Source organism: Micropterus dolomieu, linkage group LG20 (genome assembly GCF_021292245.1).
Source record: "Micropterus dolomieu isolate WLL.071019.BEF.003 ecotype Adirondacks linkage group LG20, ASM2129224v1, whole genome shotgun sequence".
Taxonomy (NCBI): domain Eukaryota; kingdom Metazoa; phylum Chordata; class Actinopteri; order Centrarchiformes; family Centrarchidae; genus Micropterus; species Micropterus dolomieu.
The window spans coordinates 5,629,478-5,651,617 of NC_060169.1; the positions used below are offsets into that span (position 1 = coordinate 5,629,478).

General features: G+C 40.6%; 1 protein-coding gene across 2 annotated transcripts in view; it reads left to right on the forward strand.

Moving 5' to 3' along the window:
• LOC123958845 (protein kinase C-binding protein NELL1-like) overlaps positions 1-22,140 on the forward strand; it is a 282,963-nt gene that overhangs the window by 68,260 nt on the left and 192,563 nt on the right. The gene's annotated exons all lie outside the window — the stretch shown is intronic.

A 22,140-nucleotide genomic window follows, 5' to 3' on the forward strand; every position in this document is an offset into this window, starting at 1 on the left:
CATTATAACTAAATACACCATGTTAAGTTTGCACTCTATACACTATACCATCAGCACTGGATACCCCAAAGGTTGCATCCGTTCCCTTGTATTCTTCTCCCTATACATGAACAGCTGCATCAGTCTGTCAAGCTCCTGAAATACGCAGATATCTCCACCCCCATTGGGCTTATCTCTGGTTGGGATGAGTCCACCTACAGGTGGGACATTGTCCATCTGGTGACATGGGGCAGTCAGAACAACCTGGAGCTCAACACTCTTAAGACAGTGGAGATGGTTCTTTCTGTTATGCACTCCCAAGCTCCACCCTCATCACCCTGTGTGACTCCCCCAGTCGACTGTTTAAGGCCCCACTACCTATAAGCTCACTTTCTTCTGATTGGTTAACTTCCCGGAAGCCTCCAGAGGGGCAGGAACTAGCTGGCACAGCACTGATAACTGTAGCTGCCGCTAGTTAGCTTAGTTAGCCGTGCAGCTAGCCGTCCTGCTAGCTGATTCTGCCTGGACTGGAAGCTTGGCGCCCTAGGGGTGTGTTGGTGTTTCCACCTCTGTTAGTAGGCTTTGGACCTCTGGGTCCACCCAGTTTGGTCAGAGCCAGCTGATGACTGCCGCTACACTTAGCAGTAGCTATAGCTTACTGTAGCATTAGCAACAAGTAAAGCTATTTGTCCATCAGGAAACTCCATAAAGCACAGATCTGAGGCAGAGCTGGTGGAGGATATTTAACTTTCCTTCATAACCGTAAAAGCACTTTACAGCTGAGCAATGGAATGACTGCTTGGTGTTGTGTTGGACAGTGGGCCTGAGAGCAGTATATACAGCATGTGTTCAGTGGACAGGGCATTTGCGGGTTCCCAGCCAACTTCGGGCTTGGACCCCTAATAATAAATGATAAAATGTAATGTGTCTGGTGGCTTGTTGAGTTCTTCAGCCCCTTATTGTCAAAAAATGTTGCTTTAACAAACCAACATCAACATTTTTCAGAAAATAAAACGGTTCATCTCAGAAGTTAATAAAAGAAACTTGTGTGCATGTCCAACAATATAATTTTAAAATACTGATGATTTACAGATAGCTGGTTCAAGGTTTATTTAGGCCAATTCTGTCTGCGGTCATAGCCTGATAAAAGACCATGTTTGACATAACAGAATGTTGAGTGTCAGTTCCTCAAAATGAAAGATTAGAGGCTTCTTTCCAAATGAACCTACAAAACAAGAAAGTGAAATGGAATGCAGTACAACTATGAAAATGTTTTGCCCGCAAATTTCTGTCCCCTGGCCACATACATCTCTTCTTTGGTGGTTACCAAAGAGCATTTTGGGACTAATGTGTCATTTCATGCTCCTGCTTTTGCTGTGAATAGCTTTTAAATAAGCCTTCCAGACAAAATAATGAATTCAAACACTAACTGTTGAAATGTCTTTGACCCACATTGCTCATCATCATCATTAAATGAATAGAATGTCCCTTTATCCCGCATAGATATTTTACACATAGCCAACGGTTGGAAGAATAGATTTGCTCATCAGTGCTCTATTCTTTAGACTGCTCTCCATTTATAAAGTCTGATGGATCTTTGTGAAGAGTTTTTTTCTTTTCTCCTTACTGTGGGAATGAATTCCATGTACATTTTACATCAATTGTATGTAGTCAGAAGGGTTTCAAAGAGTCATGAAATAAAAGTAAATACATTTTTTCGGGGGGGGTCCTCATTTGAATCAAGGGTCTTAGGCCATAGGGTGTTGTATGCTGTGCATATTGTAAATCACCTTTATGCAAATCATGATATGTGACATTGGGCTATACAAATAAAATTGACATGACTACTTCCAGAGGCAGTTTTAGTGATTTGGATGTGAAAATGTTTTATCCATAACACTATTATAACAATAGTAATTTATTGATGGTCCCTAAGCAAACACCCGGTGGTTAAAAGCGAGCCTTCGGATGTGAGCTAACTGGCATTATACTGCCAACACTGTGTGAAACTGAGTAACAAGATGCCGCTGGATCCAGAGTGAATTTTCCTTTCCATATTGACATATGTCACAAACTGCTCTCCGTTTATGACAGGACACGGCTAAAATGTCTGCAGTGTGCAAATATTTTCAATAGGAAAATTTGTAATGTATGCAAGGCAATCATTTCATAAGGCAGGTGTAAAATATTGAAAATATTCAACTTGAGAGAGTGTGTGCAGAGTAGCCAACAGAGCGGATGCAGACAGCTGCTGCGCGACGACTGACAGCTACTGAGTAATGGGGAGCTTGGGAGGAGAAAGCCAGTGGGCAGCGTTGGTGCTTTTGGACTAATAAATACCTGCAGATTCTGCTCTATACGGGGCCATTTACTGGCGAAGGGCACAGACTTAACTGCTTTTATTAAATTTAACTTTTTACTTGTTGTTTTTGGGATTAAAACGATTTATCTTCACTTGCGCTTCTCAGTAGCGAGCCACTCTGTGTTTCTGACTTCCACTGTTGTTGTTGTGGGCACCCAGAGCTCTGTGATGCTACTGCTTCATATTTATATAAAAACCAGACAAAACTGGACATTGCTTGGAAAAAAGTAAGCGAGGAAGTTGAACTAACTGGTAAGTTCTGAAAATATGCGTCTGCATCTTGATTCTAGCTACTTGTACTGTGCTATGAAACAAGTTAGCATTGCATTATCCTGATTGATCTGAAGTCCATTTAGAAAACACACATTTTAAAAGTTTTTGTCCTGCTTTCTTGCTGACAAAGCATGAATTCATATGTTAAACAAATAAGCATCATTATGTAGTTATTTCTGCTTCATTTTGATCTATTTATTGCAATTACCACAGCAAAATGTTTATTTTAGGTTCATCCTTCTGTAGAAAACCATGTGAGACATGGTGTCACATCGCTCACTGTGCTACAGTGAGATTCTCTGGTGACATTGCAAAGCATTTTGAGCTGGAGATTAAGGAGCTCTGTGTCCAGCTCCTTGGGAAGCTGAAGGGGCTCCAAATCAACACTTCCTCCTCCTGCTGCCACTATTACACTCTTCAGCTCCCCTTACACCAAGTCAACAGCCTCTTAAATCTCATGTCACCAAATCACTGTTGCTGCATTGTGCGCCACTGCCTCTGGTTCCTAGGTTTGGCTAAAGCGGTGCGGGGTTCTGCTCACTCTTGCGGCGGTGTCTGGCATTTTCAGGTCCATCTCTGAGGCACATGCTTCAGACTTGTGGACCATCTCCTCCACAATTTCATCATCTCGATCTTTGAGCACATTCGCGCATTCAAGTGCACCAAGGGCGAACAGTGCTTGGCAACAGAGAAGACCGAAAAATGTTCTCCCCTTTTTGGGCTTGGTTCCACAGTCCCCCAATCTTTGATCTGCTGTCTCCTCTGAGAATCTTCTTGTCATCTTTCAGCAAATTGAGTGTAGCCAGACGAGTACTGTAGGAGAAACAGATGCGTTAGATGGCTGTGGTGCAGACGCACCATCTCGTCGGGCAAAGGCCTAGGATGTTAACTGTAACCTCATTGCAACCAAAAAGCGACCCAAAAAGCTCTTTGCGTTATGGCGATTCTCCAATTACAGTAGCTACACCCCGTACAAAGTTCAAAGTATCGGCCACAAGACTCACTTCACAATCAACTTCTTGGATAACAAAGTGCAGTGTGTGGTTGGTACAGTGTACATGCATTGACTGAGGGCATAATTCTTTGAGGCGAGCCTGCACTCCTGAAAGCACCCGGACATATTATCAGTGTGCTACAAGGCGTTCGATTGGAATGTTCAGTCTCAAAAACACATCCTTGATGTAAGAGAAAAGAGTTTAGTGCTGCCCTGTGCATTATAAAATCCCAAAAATAAAGGGTTAGACTCCAGGCTGCTGTCAACAAATTGCAAATTACAGAAGAACTGTTCTGTTAATCAGCTGTTAATCCATAAAATCTGGATTTCGATGAACAGGCAACAATATCCCTCTGAATAGCATGGGCAAACTGTTGGATAATTTCACTTTGTATGGTGTTGGATATCCATTTGTCTCTTCTGATCACCCACTCCCGTTCTTTAGGGTCACAGGTGCGTTCCAACATCAGTTCGTAAAGTATTCCATCAGGTGTGGTGTCACCCCCAACAGGATCCCCTTGCTGCCCAGGAATCTAATGGATCTAAACAGTAGTTCCAAAACATGTCGAGCAGTCCCCTGCTGTTTGGCAAGAGCATCAGTCAGGAGGGCATTGATGGGCACATTACCCAAAGCAGCGTGTCTTTGAACTGAATCCATGTGTAACTTGGATCGTTCATGTTCCTTGAATTTTGCAATGGCTTTACGCCAGTTTCCAAAGCCGCCTGTCTGCCCTAAAACTGTCTGCATTGATAAGTTGTTGGATTTTTTTCTATTGCTTTCAGACAAGCAAAACACAAAACTCGATTGGTCTCAGCCACATAATGCAGCCACTTCTGTGTGTTAAACCAAGCTAGTGTGAATGCACGATTGAACGTGTGCTCCAAAATGTCAACTAGGAAAAACAAAGTTAGATTGCTGGATAGGCTCCTCAAATGCAGCTTGCGTGCTAAATCCACCACCAGTGCTTGCAGCATTGCATGGAGGAGCGGCGGGCTCGTGAGGGTTGTTCCCGCAGTTGGTGGCGGTCTCTGACAAGCAGGGATTGTTTTGGCCTTTAACTCTAAATTTGCGTACAGGGGCATGCTTATCTATGATCCTAAGAAAACCATCATAAAAGTAGTTCCAGTAGTTCTCGCCAATTCTATTTCATCTATAAGAAAGATTTTGTTCCAATCAAAATGAAACGGGTCATGTGAAAAGGCTTGTTCACAGAAATGCTTCATATGCCTTTTGAAAATAATCTGAGCCTTCTGTTTTGGGATTTTAGCATTCCTAACTGCTGTAATTGTACATTGATCACTCAGGGCTGCATTTGCAAACACACCTATATCTGAGAATTTGTGTGGAGCATTATTTAAAAACAAATCAAGTAAAGAGTTGGACTATCAATCAATTGGGCAAGATTAAAAGAGTCATTGACAGATTTAAGACCATCTGAAATGGAAGACAGCCAATCCACGTTAAAATACCCAGCTAAAAGTACCTCTCCAAATTCCATGCTCGATAGATGATGATTTAAAGAGCAAAGAGCCTCAGTACTTGCTGAGGGTGGTCTATAGCAACCTATGACCGTCATTGTTTGCCCCAATGCGAGCTCCAGCTTCAACGCTAAAAGCTCTAGCTGCTTAGTAATGGATACCGAATACACAATGTTACAAGGAAAACAATTTTTTATATAAATGGCAATGCCACCACTCTTCCTGGGATGGTCACAATGGTAGACATTGTAGCCCTTGATTGCTATATCCTTATCTAAAATAGATTTACTAAGCCATGTTTCTGAGACTATAAGAATATCAGTATCTGTTGAGTGGGCCCAAGTTTGTATAAAATTGAGTTTGGGGAGTAGACTTCGGGCATTAATATGACTAAACCCTAGTCCTGCTCTAGTTTTGAATTCTTAAGGATTTTTCAAATTATTAAGCACTGGACCAGGGTTAGGATGAAGACTACCAGAGAGTATAAGAAGGAGGACAACTATACATTTTGTTTTTGTATTGTATCTTGACAGTGCTACTTTTCTATAAAAACAGTACTCTAGAATGAAGATAAAAAGAAAAACATTGAAACCAATCATGTAGATCAAGTAACCTAACAAGATCAAATAAATAGAAAGTTCTGTAGTCACAGATGTAATCCATCTGTGGATTCCAGATGAGTTTGATGTCCATAGGACCAAAATTCCAAATGGTGCCCGGATATTTCTGAGAATGTGGGGTAAGCTCATCATGTTCACCATTTCTGTGGATCACCTAGCTGGTAATGGTCAAAGATAAAATTATAAAAGCACCATATTGACTCTTTGCTGCTAGCAGAACCAAGGAAAAACGTAGAACGTTACTCCGGTTTATTGATGGTATCAATCCAAGCCAGATTCTCCCTCTCGGATCCAGCCCTGGCGATGAATGACATCACGGTGTAAACAGGAAGAGTTCTCCGGGGTTGTGCAAACTAGCACAGAGACGGGACACCCTCCCACGGGGAAGCCGGTAAATCGGCCCTGATGAGTGACCACTCTACTGGAGACCAGCGATGAGCGAAAACAGTCGTCTGGAGAAGTAGATTCCCCCAGGCAACCTCCCGCCAAGCAAAGCGTCCAAAATTATACACCCACAAGCCGACCCAAGGATTCACCCGCGGCTACAGGAAAACTCAGACGATTCGGATTCTAACAGCGGATGAGCAGGCATAAAGCGATAAAATCACGTTCGGGAGAACAGTGTCACAACCTAAAAATATCTACACAACCAGGCCGGCTTGTGAAGTCGTCAGTCACTCAATATGCCATTCACACTTTTAAAAATCGACACATAGAGAGACAGACACGAGGCCCAGGTCAGTTGCCCACCTTTGCTCAATAGTACAACCGCCTATGACTACTTTTACATGATTTTTAAAGCAATGCAAATAATGAATCGACGCATTAATTGGAATAATCAAAATTATTGTTTAGTAATCAGATTAATTGTTTCTGTCACATTGATGGAGCAAAGCAGAAACAGCAACATTATTCTCTATTTGACTGACTTGATCAGTTTATCCCTGCGACGCATGTCTGTGTCTTTAAAGCTGTTTGTTACAACAAGCAAATCCTCTGCTCTCTACAGGGCAACATCTTCAATTTGTACCTGCCATTTTATTTGACCGTACCATGTCACTGTGTCCTAGTGAAGGACTCTTGCCTTGGGTTAGGATTTGGACTTAATCTTGAGGTGGATCAGAAACTTGAGAGTTCATGGAAATTTCCCCACGTCTCTATCCTCAGCTGTCCTGGTCTGAGATCGATCCAACAGAAATATATATATATATATATATATAGAGGTAAAGACATGGCGGCAACATGCTGAGGGAGCACAGAGAGGCAGTGTTGCTTTCAGATGAGATGAAGCCTATCAGTGAACATGGTAACTCTGTACAGAGGAAAAATACTCCCTAAATGAACATTAATTATCAAAATCATGAATTTTATTAATACAAATGCTAATATACTAGAACACAGAACGACATGACATAATATTAGTAAGAGCCACTTACTAAAACATCAAAATATCAATCAATCCAAATACAGTTTTAAAGGTATGAGCAAATTCTTAATAACAAAAAGCTCACTGCAAATATAATTTTGAATATGAGAAATATTTCAGAAAAATACAGTTGACAAATTAATCTCAATTAAAGGTCTGTTTAGTAGCTGACTATTCAACCATGTGATATGGTATTCATCAACAGATATAATTTCCTCAGTTGTCATTACTTTGTAGATGTTAAAATGCCCATTTTCTTTTAGCACTTTAAGGACTGACATTTTATAGACAAAACAATTAGTTAGAATGAGAGTGGATATATGAATAGATAACTAGATTATGAAAATAATAATTGCAGAGGATATCAAGTTGTACAATACTGTAACACAAGTTCCAAGGTCAGAGATGTACTAGAGCTGGAGTTAAATCAAAAGATAACCTCCTTGCAGAGATTTTGGAGATCTCTGCTAATCATCTTACTATCCTGTCCATTAAGTCACACAACACGAGCCTCCACTCTGTCCTTTCATCAACAAAATCAATCCTCTGGTACACCCATTTCATCAGGTACATGATTTCCCACTTTTTATGTGCAGGCTGGGCTGCTGTCCCAAAAGTCAAAGTGGAGCTTTTGGAAATGTGTAACTTACTCTAAAGGAAGCAGTTGTTTTGTTTTTTGCAGTAAAATGAAAAAATGTTGACCAAAGGCCTAAAATCTTGCTTCACCAATTATTATAACGAGATGAAAAAAGTTATATCTAGAATCAATCATGAAATGTAATTGACAGTAAGAACATTAAATCTGGGGCAGGTAACTTTGGAGAAACTAGCAATACTCAACTAGATTTTGAAAGTGTCCAACTGAAAAAAATCTCACCCCTCACCGTCAGGCCTCCATCCATAGCTACTCCCCCTAAACACATTTTCATGCTACATGAGTGCACGGTCAGAGTGCACACGGGTAAACCTTATTTTGGGGTAAAGTTGCAAACTTTTTTAGCTATTTTTAACAGATTTTACTGGTCATTCTATTCATGCAGTTTTTATGTCACTGTGACCATTGAAACTGCAGTTATGGCTCTCTCGCCATTCATTCAGATAGAGCCTATTGTTAGTCCGAAATAACTGCCTGGAGGCATTACCAAGATGGCTGCTGAGTGGCAGGACTTGCCTATAAGGACTATGGTAATATTCATTCTCTTCTGGAAATTATGCTTCTTCTGACCATTGATTAATTTGGTTTCTCTCAAAGCTCATTAGTTCAGCTTAACATATTCATAATCATAACATCTTTATTTGTTGTTACCCTTATAGATGATCCCAGTTAGGGACATTGTTGCACTAAATTGTGTGACCTGTATACCCCGATGCCAGCCAATGTCTCACCCCCATAATCATCTGCCCCCCATTTACAAAGGACTCAAGAACATAGAAATAACTGTGCACTATGCACTTTAAATGGACAACAGGCATTAAAATGCACATGCACAACTGTACACTGACAACTTAGTTTACGCTATGGTCAAATAGCACTATGTTCTGTATATAGGACTTTATCTGTCTTTATCTGTCAATGCAACTGCTGCTGTTCACTGCTATTTGCTGTTTACTGTGTATTGTTACCGTTTACTGTGCACTATATTTTTGTGTGTGTATTGGGTGAATGGTTTTGAGGGCTGAATTGCTCTGTCTATTTTAGTATGTTGTGATTTATTGTTGTCTATTCATGTATTGTTTATGCGGCTTGGTCTGTACGAAACGACATTTCGTTCAGATGTATACTTGTACGGTGAAGAATGACTATAAAGCCTGACCGGACTTGACTGGAAATAACTATCTGTCCCAAATTTATTTTAACATAAGTCTGGCAAAGCTGAGCTCTCCGTTACTTTTCCTAAACATAATTTTAAAGTTAGTCTCTTGATTTCTTAAGTTCACTGCATTGTGACCCATATTTACTTTAATTGTAAGGCATCAACCTCTAGTGGTGGTAGTAATCATGACGGAAGCAAAGGAGGAAGTCAGGTGAGGTAGTATAAAGAGTGAGAAAGTCCACGTAGGGAGGAGGCCAGGGTGGATGGATGGGTCAAACACAAGACTGTCACCCAGGAGACTGCTGTGAGTCTTTCTGAAACCAAAAGTAAACATTTACTTAAGTTAGTGGGTCATGTGATGTGACGTAAATATCAGTGGGAATATTAATTTCACTGATGAAACTCCTAAAAGACTTGGGTGAGTTCCTCATGGGGAGCGCTATTTACTTTCAGGCTTAAGATGACCATCCGAATATTGAAATCAGTAATCAACAAATTTCCACAGCTTAGTTGAAATAAATTAGTGCTCTTGTTCAAAGTACCATTAGAATAGTCCTCATTCATCTTAGTTGCTGTTAACAGTCAGGAATACAAAATTTATAAATATAATGTTGTGGCCAGCTCTTACTGCCAGTGACAAGCTAGTGCCCAAAAAGTAGCACAGCAAAATTAATTTATGCATCCTTGTGAAGTACTGTAGATAATTCTGGAATCTTGGTAACGTCAGTACTTGCGCTTCTGGTCACCAGATGAAGAAAAACCTCAACCTCAGTTGGGAATGTGTTTGTACAATACACTCTTGTTTACCACTCACGGCAAACCATTTTGTGTGTGTTTAGTGGAGCAGTTTATTCTCCAACAGAGCAGGGCAATTTACAATCAAATATAACAGATTTCTCCCTCATTTTTGATTCTTTGGCTCTCAATTCCCTCACAGGTCCGCATTGTCAAGACAGTTTGCTATTTGTCAACAGAATACATTTGGGTGTTAAACTGCAAGTGAATCCACAGATCCACAGATGGTTCCATTATGATTCTAGTTTTGCTGTTATAAATGCTGGTGTGGCTGGCCCTTAAGTCTAGGGTCAGAATACCTACCAGCTTTGTTTATTCCACTTTTACATTCTGAAGTCAAAGTCTCTGACATCCAGACCAAAATTGCTGTTTTCTCTGCCTGCTGCGCTATACAAAAAAGGTAATGACTCACCTGACGAGTTGAAAAAAGAAATCTCCGTTTTGCTTTGACAGTGTTTTTGGAGCATTTCAATGAACAACTCAGACATTTAGAAATAATGATATGTATTGAGATACAAAATGTTATTGCATTCAGATGTGTGGAGTGATGCAGTGTGTTACTTCAAACGGAGTCAATGACTTTTCCAGTCCTCTACCTCCTCCACTTATCATTTTCAAATGCATTTCACTGTAGGTCATTTCTCTCCCCCACACACTTTTTTGTGATATTACTGGCAGTAGTGCCACAGTGGAACAAGGTCAGAAGCTGACATAACTGTTGTATGTAATTGCTATCCCCAAATTTTACTAATTGAATTAGTGGCAGACACCCAGTACATACTCCCTTATCAAATATTCAGAGTCAGCTCTTTGTTTTGAATGTGAATAGCTAATTTCAGTAATGACATTGGCTTTACCTGTCACTTGCAACCACGTGGTTGTCCCCTACTCGCAGAAGGTCATTGAAGGGGCAGACTCGCTGGTGTTTCCATGAGGGCCATTGCTACTCTCAGCACTGTTCAGTTCCTTCAGTCCAGCTCTTTCGACTTTTATGTGCTCCTTCTAATATGGCACCCAGCCAGGTCTCTGCTGCATGTATGATCTTCAGATGTGATGTTAATGCCAACCTTCAAGCAGAGTTGAGTTGAACACAATTAGCTTATCCTTGTCCATTCCTACCTTCGGGGTGCAGCACGGATGTGGGTTCCAAACAAATGCTACCGCCTCTCAAGATCTACTCAACCCACTTTTCACTTGTTTTGTTCTGTGCCTTCTAGCTCCCTCTACCTGGGTGGAAAACAAATTCTTGTACACAGTCCACTGAGCTAGATGAAAGATCAAATGGTCATTTAAATCAAATCATTCACCACCATAGGCATTTAATGTGCTCAGCTAACTTTCTTATGTGCTAATTAAAGACCATATTTAATGGATGATGTAGCATTTTGGCCTGATAGTGGTGCCTGCCTGATAGAGGAAAGCTCATAAAACATCCAAAATAGAAAGTGTTCATCCACTGGTGAACATGTAAATCTTTAAAGTATACTCAAATTCTGTAATTTGACCATGTTATATTCCAAATTAAAGGCTGATAGTGGGGCTAAAGGAAATGTTGGACAGGCTAACTGACATCATCATGGATTAACCTCATTACTAACTGGACAAAAATGATTCGAAAATAACAAATAGTCAGTTGTCATGGAGACAGCTCTGGACTAAAATGGTATCAAGTTATTTAGCTTATCAATTGGTTATGCTTTTGCCCTGATTAGTGCATGGCCACATTCTTTGAGACAGAAATATCCAACAAACATTTCTAAACACACAACATAATGTATGTGTTTATTACATTCTTACTGAAACATAAAAGGGATCCAGGGAGTGTTATTAAAATAGCCAGACTTTGTTTTCTGTCTCTTTGTGTCTCAATCACTTAGTAGGTCTATGTTATCTGTCTCTAGCCCAAAATGAGATTTAGCAAGAAGTATATTAATACAATATATATTAGTACAATAATAATAAATTAGATTTATATAGCGCTTTTCTAAGTACTAAAAGACGATTTACGATTGGGGGGTAAGATGAAAGCAATTGGTTAATAAAAAGGAATGGAGGGGGGAGAGAGGAAAGAAGTTAACTGGGGAATGCAGTCTTGAAAGTTAGGTTTTGAGTGCCTGTTTGAAAGAAGGCATGGAGTTGGCCTGTCAGATGTGGCGAGGGAGGGTGCAGCAACAGAAATGGTCCCGTGACCCTGAGTCTGGCGTTTTTTCTTATGGTTTTTAGTGCTGTTGCATCCGCGGACCTGAGATGAGGAGTGGAGGTGTGGCGGGGTGAGGAGATTGGAGAGGTAGGGCAGGGCCAGGTTGAGGCTTTGTAGGAGATGAGTAGAAGTGTGAAGAGAATCCTGTATTTAACAAAGATGAATATTAGAACAAAGATCTGAGAAACCAATGATCATGAAGTAAAGAGAGCTAAGTTCACTTCTGTTAATTTGGCAAAGTATTTTCAACCTAAATGACACCCTGGACATTGTTCTGCATGTTATTGTGTCTGTATGTATGAGAGTTGTCTCCTTTACTCTCTCAATACTGTGCTTTAATTAAGTTTACATCAATTAAGTTGATGAGATAATTTTTCTACTCAACATCTCATAGACATCTTAAAGAGATGCAAATTAACAGCAAAATGCTCTGGAAAAATGAGAAATAAAACTAATAGGACAAATTTGTTGGAGGCTTCTGCCTCTTTCCAGCAAAGCACACTCCACCCAGACGGTTGTTGTATGCCCCTGTCATGTTGTCTCTGCTTACTATGACATGTCTGTTTGTCAGTAGAAAAGCAAAGTGCGTTCACACTTTCTGTACCATGGACAGCCCCAAACTTTTTATGTGCAGAGATGGGAGCTTTGTTCACCTTCCTCCAACCACTTCAGACTGACATTCCCCTCCAGCTGGAGAGAAATGTGTCCGTGTACACTGATATGTGTGAGATAACTCTCCCGAGGGGAACCCCTGATATCAGAACATGGGGGGGTTAAAGCCAGATGTGTGACTGCAGAGAGAGCAGGATAGTCAGCATGCATCTTTTTTGCTGTATTGGGTCGAGGCGCAGATGGCTGAACCATCTCTGAATTTTTCTCATGTGTCCCAAGGGGACAACCACGTGACTCGCAGACATCATGCCCAGCAAATGCATCACAGGTAGTGCTGTGTCACACGACGTGTGACAACAGAGTTTAATTCAATTCCGTTTTATTTATATTGTGCCAAATCACAATAACAGTTATCTCAGGTCTAGACTGCACTCTGTGATATTTACAGACCCACCAAGAGCAAGCACTAGGCGACAGAGGCAAGGAAAAACTTCCTTTAAGAGGCAGAACCATGGCTCAGGGTGGGCGGCCATCTGCCTCGACCGGTTGGGGGGGGGCGGGAGAGAGAGGGCAAGAGAGGAACAGAGAGAAAGAGGGAGCGAGAGAGGGACAGAGAAAGGGAAGGGAGGCAGCCTACACAATATACACACAGAAGTACAGACAGTAAAGGTGATGTTGCTATAGACTGAATGAAAAATGGTAGATATTTATAGTAGTGTTAATGATAATAATCGTAATGTTAATGATTATAATAATAATAACAATAGGACTAGTAACAATAATTGTAACAGAGGGTGTCAAGCAGGAACACAGGGGCAGCAGGTGACTTGCAACCACAGATCCAGACTCAACAGCTCCAGACAAGCTGCAAACCCTCCAGAGGTTAGGGTTTACCTAGTTACCAGTATTCTGGACGAAGCCACCGTTTAAGCCGTCATGAGAGTTAGAGCGTCCCTCATAGCATTCCCGCTGTCTGTGGAACTAACTCTGGGGAGAAAGCCATGGGTTTGGTGGCCATTGCAGAGACGACAGCCACCTGAGCGGCATACTGGTGCAAGCGGTCAGTGTGGAGAGCATAAACCTGGTCCTGAGGAGGCGGAAAACGTGGGCTTGCGTCTCTGTCTTTTGAGCTCCCTGAAGCAAGGCCACAGCGGGGAACGTCTGGATCAAAGTTGTGATTGTCCTTTAATATTTTTCCGATAGAAATTCTTTGCTCCTGTCTGGTGTGTCTGAGGCTACAGCTGCTTTTTATGTATAAGCAATTATGTTAAGGGCACATTTTGTGTGTTTAGTATTGTATTATATCTGCTGGAGGTTTTTGTTTGGGAGAACGTGGGTGTCACAGAAACAGGCTTTGTGCACTTATAAGTGACAAGCTTTACTTATGGATAAACTGAATAACAGAATAACAATAGCATCTCATTTGCAATTTTTAGTGTCAGGTCAGAGGCTCAGAGAGGATTCGTGTTAGTCAAGCCTCATTTTACAATGTTTGACTTATTATTCAAGATCAATGATTAGAAGACACATTTATCTATACAGCTCCATTTGCTGTGGTGAGACGTGTCTGAATCACTGCACTGTCAGACTGTCACTGAAAGTCTTTCTTTAGTCTGTCGCATGCCAATACGATATAGCGTAAAAGACAAATATAAATAAGAGGAAATCTTACAAATTTTTTAAATCTGCTGAGTATTTTTCTTAGCTCTTGTTTCCTTCAGAATCATTATGGGGCACATGCGACAATGGTTAGAGCTGTACTATATAGCCAAACCCCAGAGACAAGAATGTGAGTGATAAGTAAGAATAAGGTACACTTGCAGATGTTATAAGGTTATTAACCATACCAGCGGTACGTTGGTCATTCGGCAGGTTGGTCCAGCTGAAGACTGAAATATCTCAACAACTATTTGATTGCCATAAAATGCCTCCGATGAAGTGTATCAAACTATTAAATGAATTAGCATGAAATATGGTACAGACCATGTTTGGCTTCACTACATAAAGGACATGCATCAGCACCTGCATTGGCACTGAACTTTGGCATTTCACATAAATCTTATGCTGCAGAATTGTTCAGTATGACAGAGTTATTAGGAAAACCTGACTGTAAAACTTGACAAGTATAGTATGTCAAAAACTAATTTCTGGATTTTGATCATTTATTGTTGCTTTATGTACACTGGAGGAAGAATCCTTCTGACCTTTTTTTTGTAGCTCCACCGGCAGGTCAAACCAAAAAATGCCAGTTGGTAAATTTATTTCGTTCCTTTTTTTAATGCTAAACATTTTAAGCCTTTCTTTCTATGTTCATTGATCACAGTGCAGTTCTACTGACTGATGTCTTCTCTTCCAAACTAGTGCAACTGTTCAACAAAAAAGAATAAAGCAAGCAAGTGAAACTTGCACCCTTTGAGCCAAACAGTAATAAGACACCAACTTTGATCCCAATCACAACTGATATTTCCTTTGGCAATTTGAAAAATAATGAGTAATTAGACCACAGCACCAGTTTCCACCATCCCTCCAAGGTTTCCGCTAAACTGTTTAAAATGATAAACAGTTGTGAATACCTTCAATGAATCAGTTGTACAATGACTGACGGCGGCCAGCGGACACTTGGTTTAGCCACAGTTAGAGGAGCAGATGCTTGAACAGCATGAAGACATGGTAATGAAGATGCGTTTACGTGGCCTGAATTAACCACATGCTTGACTAACAATGTAGTCTGATGTACATTATTCATCTCATTTGGCCCATAAATCATCCAGGGGCATCATTGTTTAAGATGTAGCTAGAGCCTAAACGAGCTGCTTTTGTGGCTGGAAGAGGGTCTGTTGTTGGTTTCATTAGGAATAAACTTCCATCGGCCAGTTTATTATTATTATTATTTTTTTTTAAACCTCCAACAGTGGTGAACTGCTCATTGCCACTCTGCACACATTTTCACAAATCACAAATGAGGCTGTTGTGTTTTAGTTATGGCGTGAATACTTGCTTTAAAAATAACCCTTTTTAATGTTTTAGCTTTCCCTGTTGCCTCTTTCATCTTCTTTCTCTTTCTGTCTCATGGTGGTTGTGTTGAATGATGTCCTAATTAAGTCTTCAAAAGAGCTGACTATCAGTCTTGATGGCAAAACAGTCTGATAAAATGTTACTAAAATGGGCACAAACTGGGAACAGATCACATTTTTTTTAAATTTTGTAAAGAATATCTTCCAGATTATGTGAGAAATGCATTATGTTCAGTCCATGATCAGGTCAAGATGAAGCTTGCATTTGAGCACTGTTGAAATTATTAGTTGAATCATCAACTGGTTTAGTCACTGAAAATAATTTGCTTCCTGCTTTCTTACAGTGCAGATGCTTTGCTGCTTGCTCTTGCCTCTGCTTGCATTCTTTTGCTTAAACTCTCTTTTTTTTCTGCTAGAAATCAGCAGCTCTTGGATACTTTTAAATCACTGGGACTGTCAGATAAAGTTGGCTCTTGCCATACTTTAAAAGCTTTTATGATCTTAGTGCTACGCGAGTGTGGCCTATCAATAGCACTAGCCTGTACTGCAGTGACTGGAGTTGTAGCTAATGCTAATTAGTAACAAGATGCCCCCCTTCTCCACGGATGACTTCTACAAACTTCTACAGAAAATTGTAGTGCTGGAAACCAAGATCCACAGGTTAGAAGTGAATGTGGAAGTGAATGGACTATGTGGGAATGACACCACTTTACCATGGACCCAAAACAGTGGACAAGAGCATGCTAACACACGGCTAATTAGCACCAACAAGACTACCAAGAAGCAGGAGGCCTGTGTACTGGGTAATAAATCTGAAAGTGGGAGTCCTCCCTGGAACGCTCTTGGTGCAAAGCCTAAGAGTAAATCATTTCCTGGGGAAATGGGAGGACGAGTAACGGGCAGAACCCAGCGCCCTGAGAAGTGTGATGCGACTGGCTGGCCTGCATTATCATCCAGGCAGAGCGCCTCTTCAACCCCTGTTCTTAGTAGGACACAGCCGTGGACAGCTGCGAAAGGGAGAGTTAGCAACAAACCTCCCCAACAACAGAGTGTGCAACAGCAGAACAGATTTTCACCACTATTGCAGGACCCTGGATCCTCCGTCTGATGACCTCGATAACCTCCCGTCCTCACACAGAAGGGTAAGGACTGAGAGTAAATCAGAAAGTAAAAGGATGCAGGGAAAGCTAACGACTGGGCCTCAAAGTCTGATTGTGGGTGACTCTGCTGTAAACGATGTAAGAAGCATGTGCAGTAAGAACACCAAAATACTCTGCTTTCCGAAGGATACGGTGTCTGACTTGGCAGAAAGAATCCTGCATATTGTGGCTGAACATCCTACTGTGAAAAACATCATACTGCACATTGGGACCAATGATGTTGTGAAGCAATAGTCTGAAGTGTTGAAAGAGGACTTTAATAATCTGTTGAACGCAGTCAGCTCTTTGAATGCTGAGGTGTTTATCAGTGGCCCTATACCGCCAATCCGAAGAGGAGCTGAGAGATTCAGCAGATTGATGGCATTGAAAACGTAGCTCTCAACGGCATGTACTGTCCATTCAGTGCATTTCATCAAACTTTCACTTTATGTGGGACCGCAGACATCTTTTTAAGGCAGATGGACTTCGCCTTAACAAGTCAGGAGTAAAATTGTTCAGCGCCAACCTGTTTTACTTTCTGCGTCACTCATCTGTTCCCTCTGCCAAGGTCAAGAGACAAGAGGAAAGAAGAATATATAACACAACATGCCAGAAACCTTGAAGGAGAGCCACCTCAGCCCCCGCCGGAAGAGAGCTCTGATCACAGGAGACAACTGAGTCAAGAGGAAGAGCCTCCACCTCCCTCACTGAAAACCAACAGTGAGGATTCACCATGTTTAACCCCCCAATCCCCATCTAGGTCACCCTTATCTCCAGATACCCTTTCTCCCCTCTCCCCCCTGTTGGACTTCACTGATCACATGGAAGACCTGGTTAGAGCTGGGACAAAATTTACTCCCCGCACCTTCCCTCACTCCACTCCCATTTTCTCTACCCTAAACTCCCCTCACCGTCCACCTCCACCACTGGTTCTAAGTCTCTCAGGTTTGACACGTGTCACAAATACAGCGCACAACCCGCCTTCCCACTCCGCAATGGCGAAAAAGCCCAGTAAGCTCTGTCTGATATGTGCTGGGTCCAGGCTACAAGGAAAATGGCACTCATGACTCTTCCCAGGACAAGCCGGGGCCCAGTGTTCTGGTAGTCTTCTCCATCCCTGTCTTGATAGGTAACAGAAAAAGCATGGTGAATGTGTTAAGAAACAGGAAGCACTCAACATATCCATCATATTTAGTATTAATTCCTCGTCAGCCGCAGCCTGTCGAAAAAAGTGGGCCAGATAATGTTTTTAACACACTAAAATTAGCTTTGTTAAACGTTACGTCTTTGGCAGGAAAAACATTTTTAATCAATGATTTTATAATCATCTTAATTTCATGTTTTTAACTGAAACTTGGTTGGACCAAGATAACAGTGCAGCTGTCCTTATCGAGTCTACCCCTCCCAACTTCAGTTTCATGAGTGAAGCTAGAGTGCATAAGAGAGGAAATGGAGTTGCCATTTTGTTTAATGATGAATGCAAAAAGATGTCTTATGGGAATTGTGCTTCTTTTGAACATGTGGCTCTTCAGCTGAATTCCACTTCTCAAGCTATTTTTCTAAATATCTACAGGCCCCCTAAATACTGTGCAAACTTTTTTGATGACTTTGGGGAACTGCTGTCTATAATCTGTATTGACTTTGACTGTGTGGTTATTGTTGGTGATTTTAACATCCATGTTGACAACCCCCAGGAAAGAGGGACTAAAGAACTGTTTTGTGTTCTTGATAATTATGGACTGACTCAACATGTGACAAGGCCCACGCACAATAAGGGGCACACTTTAGACTTGGTCATCTCCAAGGGTCCGAACATTTCCAAGGTTGTGGTGACTGAGGTTGCTCTCTCTGATCATTCCTGTGTTTTCTTAAAGAGTGCTATCTGCGTGCACACAAATATACAAACAGAGGTGATCACATAACGGCATATCACTGAAAACACTAGTGAAAAATTTATTGAGCTCTTGTTAAGGTCTTCAGTGACATCCATTTAAACACTGACAGTGGCAGAATTTCAGTCTTAGTATTATTGGATCTCAGTGCTACATTCGACACGGTCATATACATATTACTAGACAGACTTGAAAACAGCGTTAGACTTTCTGGCACAGTACTAAAATGGTTTGAATCCTACTTAAAGCACAGGGACTACTTTGTGTCTATAGGTTATTACACATCTGAGCTGACAAAAATGATGTGGAGTTCCCCAATGCTCCATTCTGGGACCTCTTTTGTTTAACATTTACGTGCTTCCACTGGCTCAGATTATGAAAAACAACAAAATATGCTATATGCAATAATCTTTATTTGTAGAGCACTTTTCAAAAACAAGTTACAAAGTGCTTTAACAAGTGTAAAGACAATAATACCCAAAAAACAATAATACAAAAACAATACAAGATAAAGAAAAGAAAAGACTAAAATACACGTTCAAGATGAATATAAAATTAGTAAAATAGAATAAAATAAAGTCAAATAAGATCGGGAAAGGCTCTCCTATAAAAGTATGTTTTAAGAAGGGACTTAAGAGTTCACTGACTCAGCTGACCTGATTTCCTCGGGTAGGCTGTTCCAGAGCCTCGGGGCCCTGACAGCAAACGCTCTGTCCCCTTTAGTTTTCAGTCGAGACTCTGGAACAGACAATAGACCTCTGCCCAAGGATCTCAAGGTACGTGCTGGTGTGTATGGGACTAAAAGTTCAGAAATATAACAAGGCAAGAGGCCATGAAGAGCTTTAAAAGTAATCAATAGAATTTTAAAGTCAATTCTAAAACATACTGGGAGCCAGTATAATGAAGCTAAAATAGGGGTAATGTGGTCATAATTCTTTGTTCTGGTTAAAAGCCTTGTAGCTGAGTTCTGGACAGTCTGGAGTCCATCAATAGATTTTTGGTTTAAACAGGCGAAAAGGCTGTTGCAATAATCCATGCGTGATGAAATGAAGGCGTGTAAAATGGTCTCGGTGTCCTTAAAAGTTAACCATAATTATGCAGATGACGCACAGATTTACATTACCATTTCACCAGGGGAATATGATCCCATACGGGTGATGAGTAACTGTATTGAGCAGGTCAACGGCTGGATGTGCCAGAATTTTCTTCAATTGAATAAAGATAAAACTGAAGTTATTGTTTTTGGAGCCAGGGAGGAACGATTGAAAGTCAGCGCTCGACTTTAATCTGTAATGTTAAGAACCACAAATCAAGCCAGAAATCTTGGTGTAGTCATGGACTCGGACCTGAATTTGAGGAGCCACATTAAGACAATTACAAAGTCAGCCTACTATCACCTGAAGAATATATCAGGGATTAAAGGACTTATGTCTCAGCAAGACCTGGAAAAACTACTGTAACAGTGTCCTTACAGGGCTCCCTAAGAAATCCATCAGACAGCTGCAGCTGATTCAGAACGCTGCTGCTCGAGTCCTCATTAAGACCAAAAAGGTGGATCACATCACTCCAGTTCTGAGGTCTTTACATTGGCTTCCTGTATGTCAAAGAATTGATTTCAAAATCCTGCTGTTATTTTATAAAGCACTAAATGGTTTAGGGCCAAAATACATTTCTGATCTTCTGCTTCGTTATGAACCATCCAGACCTCTCAGGTCGTCTGTGGGAGATCTGCTTTCTGTCCCCGGAGTCAAATCTAAACAAGGAGAAGCAGCGTTCAGTTATTATGCTCCGTATATCTGGAACAAACTCCCAGATAACTGCAGGTCTGCTGAAACTGTCAATTATTTTAAATTAAGACTGAAGACTTTTCTTTTCCCCATTGCTTTTAATTAAATATTTAAGATTTTTCTTTTTACCACTGCCTTTAACTAGTAGATCGATAACTTATACTGCACTGTAACTTTTACTGTCCTGTTTTTAGCTTTTTACCATTGCTTTTAATTAAGTATTTACACGGTGAGAAATGAGTAGGTAATTGAGTGAAAAGATAATGAGTGAGACTGAACAGAGTGAAGGAAGTGGTCTTAAATCTCACGCCTGAGTGATTTGCAGGACCCACTGTACACCTGTAAACGCACAGGTGGGTCCAGAGTATAACTGGATGAAAGGGGTCTGTGGACAGACATGTCCTGGTTTCTCTGTAGTGTCCGAGGGTTTTTTGAGTTTCAGTGGACCCAAAGATTGCTATGGTCCCGAGTACAGACTAGCTAGAGAGAGTAGATTAAGTGTACTTCTCTGTTTATTCTCTTTTCAAAATAATTGTAACTCAATTATTTGCTCAAACCCTCAGCCTATATTTAATTTTCCATTTAACTCTTTTAACCCTGATTGTACACTGCATTGTAACTGTTATTATTTTTTTTAATGTGTATTTTTTCAATTTGTTGCTTTAAAACTTTTTTTTTTTATATTTCTTAAATTGTATGTCTTTTGTTTTTTGTATGCATGCTGCACATTCCTTTTTTTCCCATTGTGCTCATTTTGCAGTTGCTGTTTATGTGCACATTGATGTCAGGAAGTAAACTAGTGGCTTAGTGAGCCTTACAGTCTTCTGAAATACAACAAGTCCTTTTCTACTCCTCGGAAGCTTCTGTTTCATAAACATCAACATTGTCTATGCTGATTTCTTGAAGAGCTGATGATAGCAGACCTGTTTCATAGTCATTTGACATCACAATCAAGTGTACAGTTCGACATAGGGTCTGAAATATTGTCTGTTTCATTACACACTTGACTAATGAAGGAGGGGAGACAACAGGAGCTCTCCACCCTAAAGATCTCGTAATGATACGACTCATACTGCTTTTGTGTCCAGCAGCCAGAAAATGACATTCTGCTTTGCTCATTAAAGAAGCCAGTGAGCTGGAAGGTATGATCTTTTTTTCCTTACCTGCTAAGCAGCTCATCAGCCTGGCCAAAACTATCATTAGAACAAGAACAAGGCTGTTAGACTGGAATAGAACATTATAATAATGATAGAGTTGCAATGAAGCTAAACTTCATCGGATGATACTGTTGCTTTTTGTCAATTGCTCTTACTTTCTTTTTTCATCTTACATCTCTGTCTTTTTTTTACGTGAAGAGATGTTTTTATATATATACAGTGGGTACGGAAAGTATTCAGACCCCTTTAAATTTTTCACTCTTTGTTTCATTGCAGCCATTTTCCAAAAATCAAAAAAGTTCATTTTATTTCTCAGTAATGTACACTCAGCACCCCATCTTGACAGAAAAAAACAGAAATGTAGAAATTTTAGCAAATTTATTAAAAAAGAAAAACTGAAATATCACATGGTCATAAGTATTCAGACCCTTTGCCGTGACACTCATATTTAACTCAGGTGCTGTCTATTTCTTCTGATCATCCTTGAGATGGTTCTACACCTTCATTTGAGTCCAGCTGTGTTTGATTATACTGATTGGACTTGATTAGGAAAGCCACACACCTGTCTATATAAGACCTTACAGCTCACAGTGCATG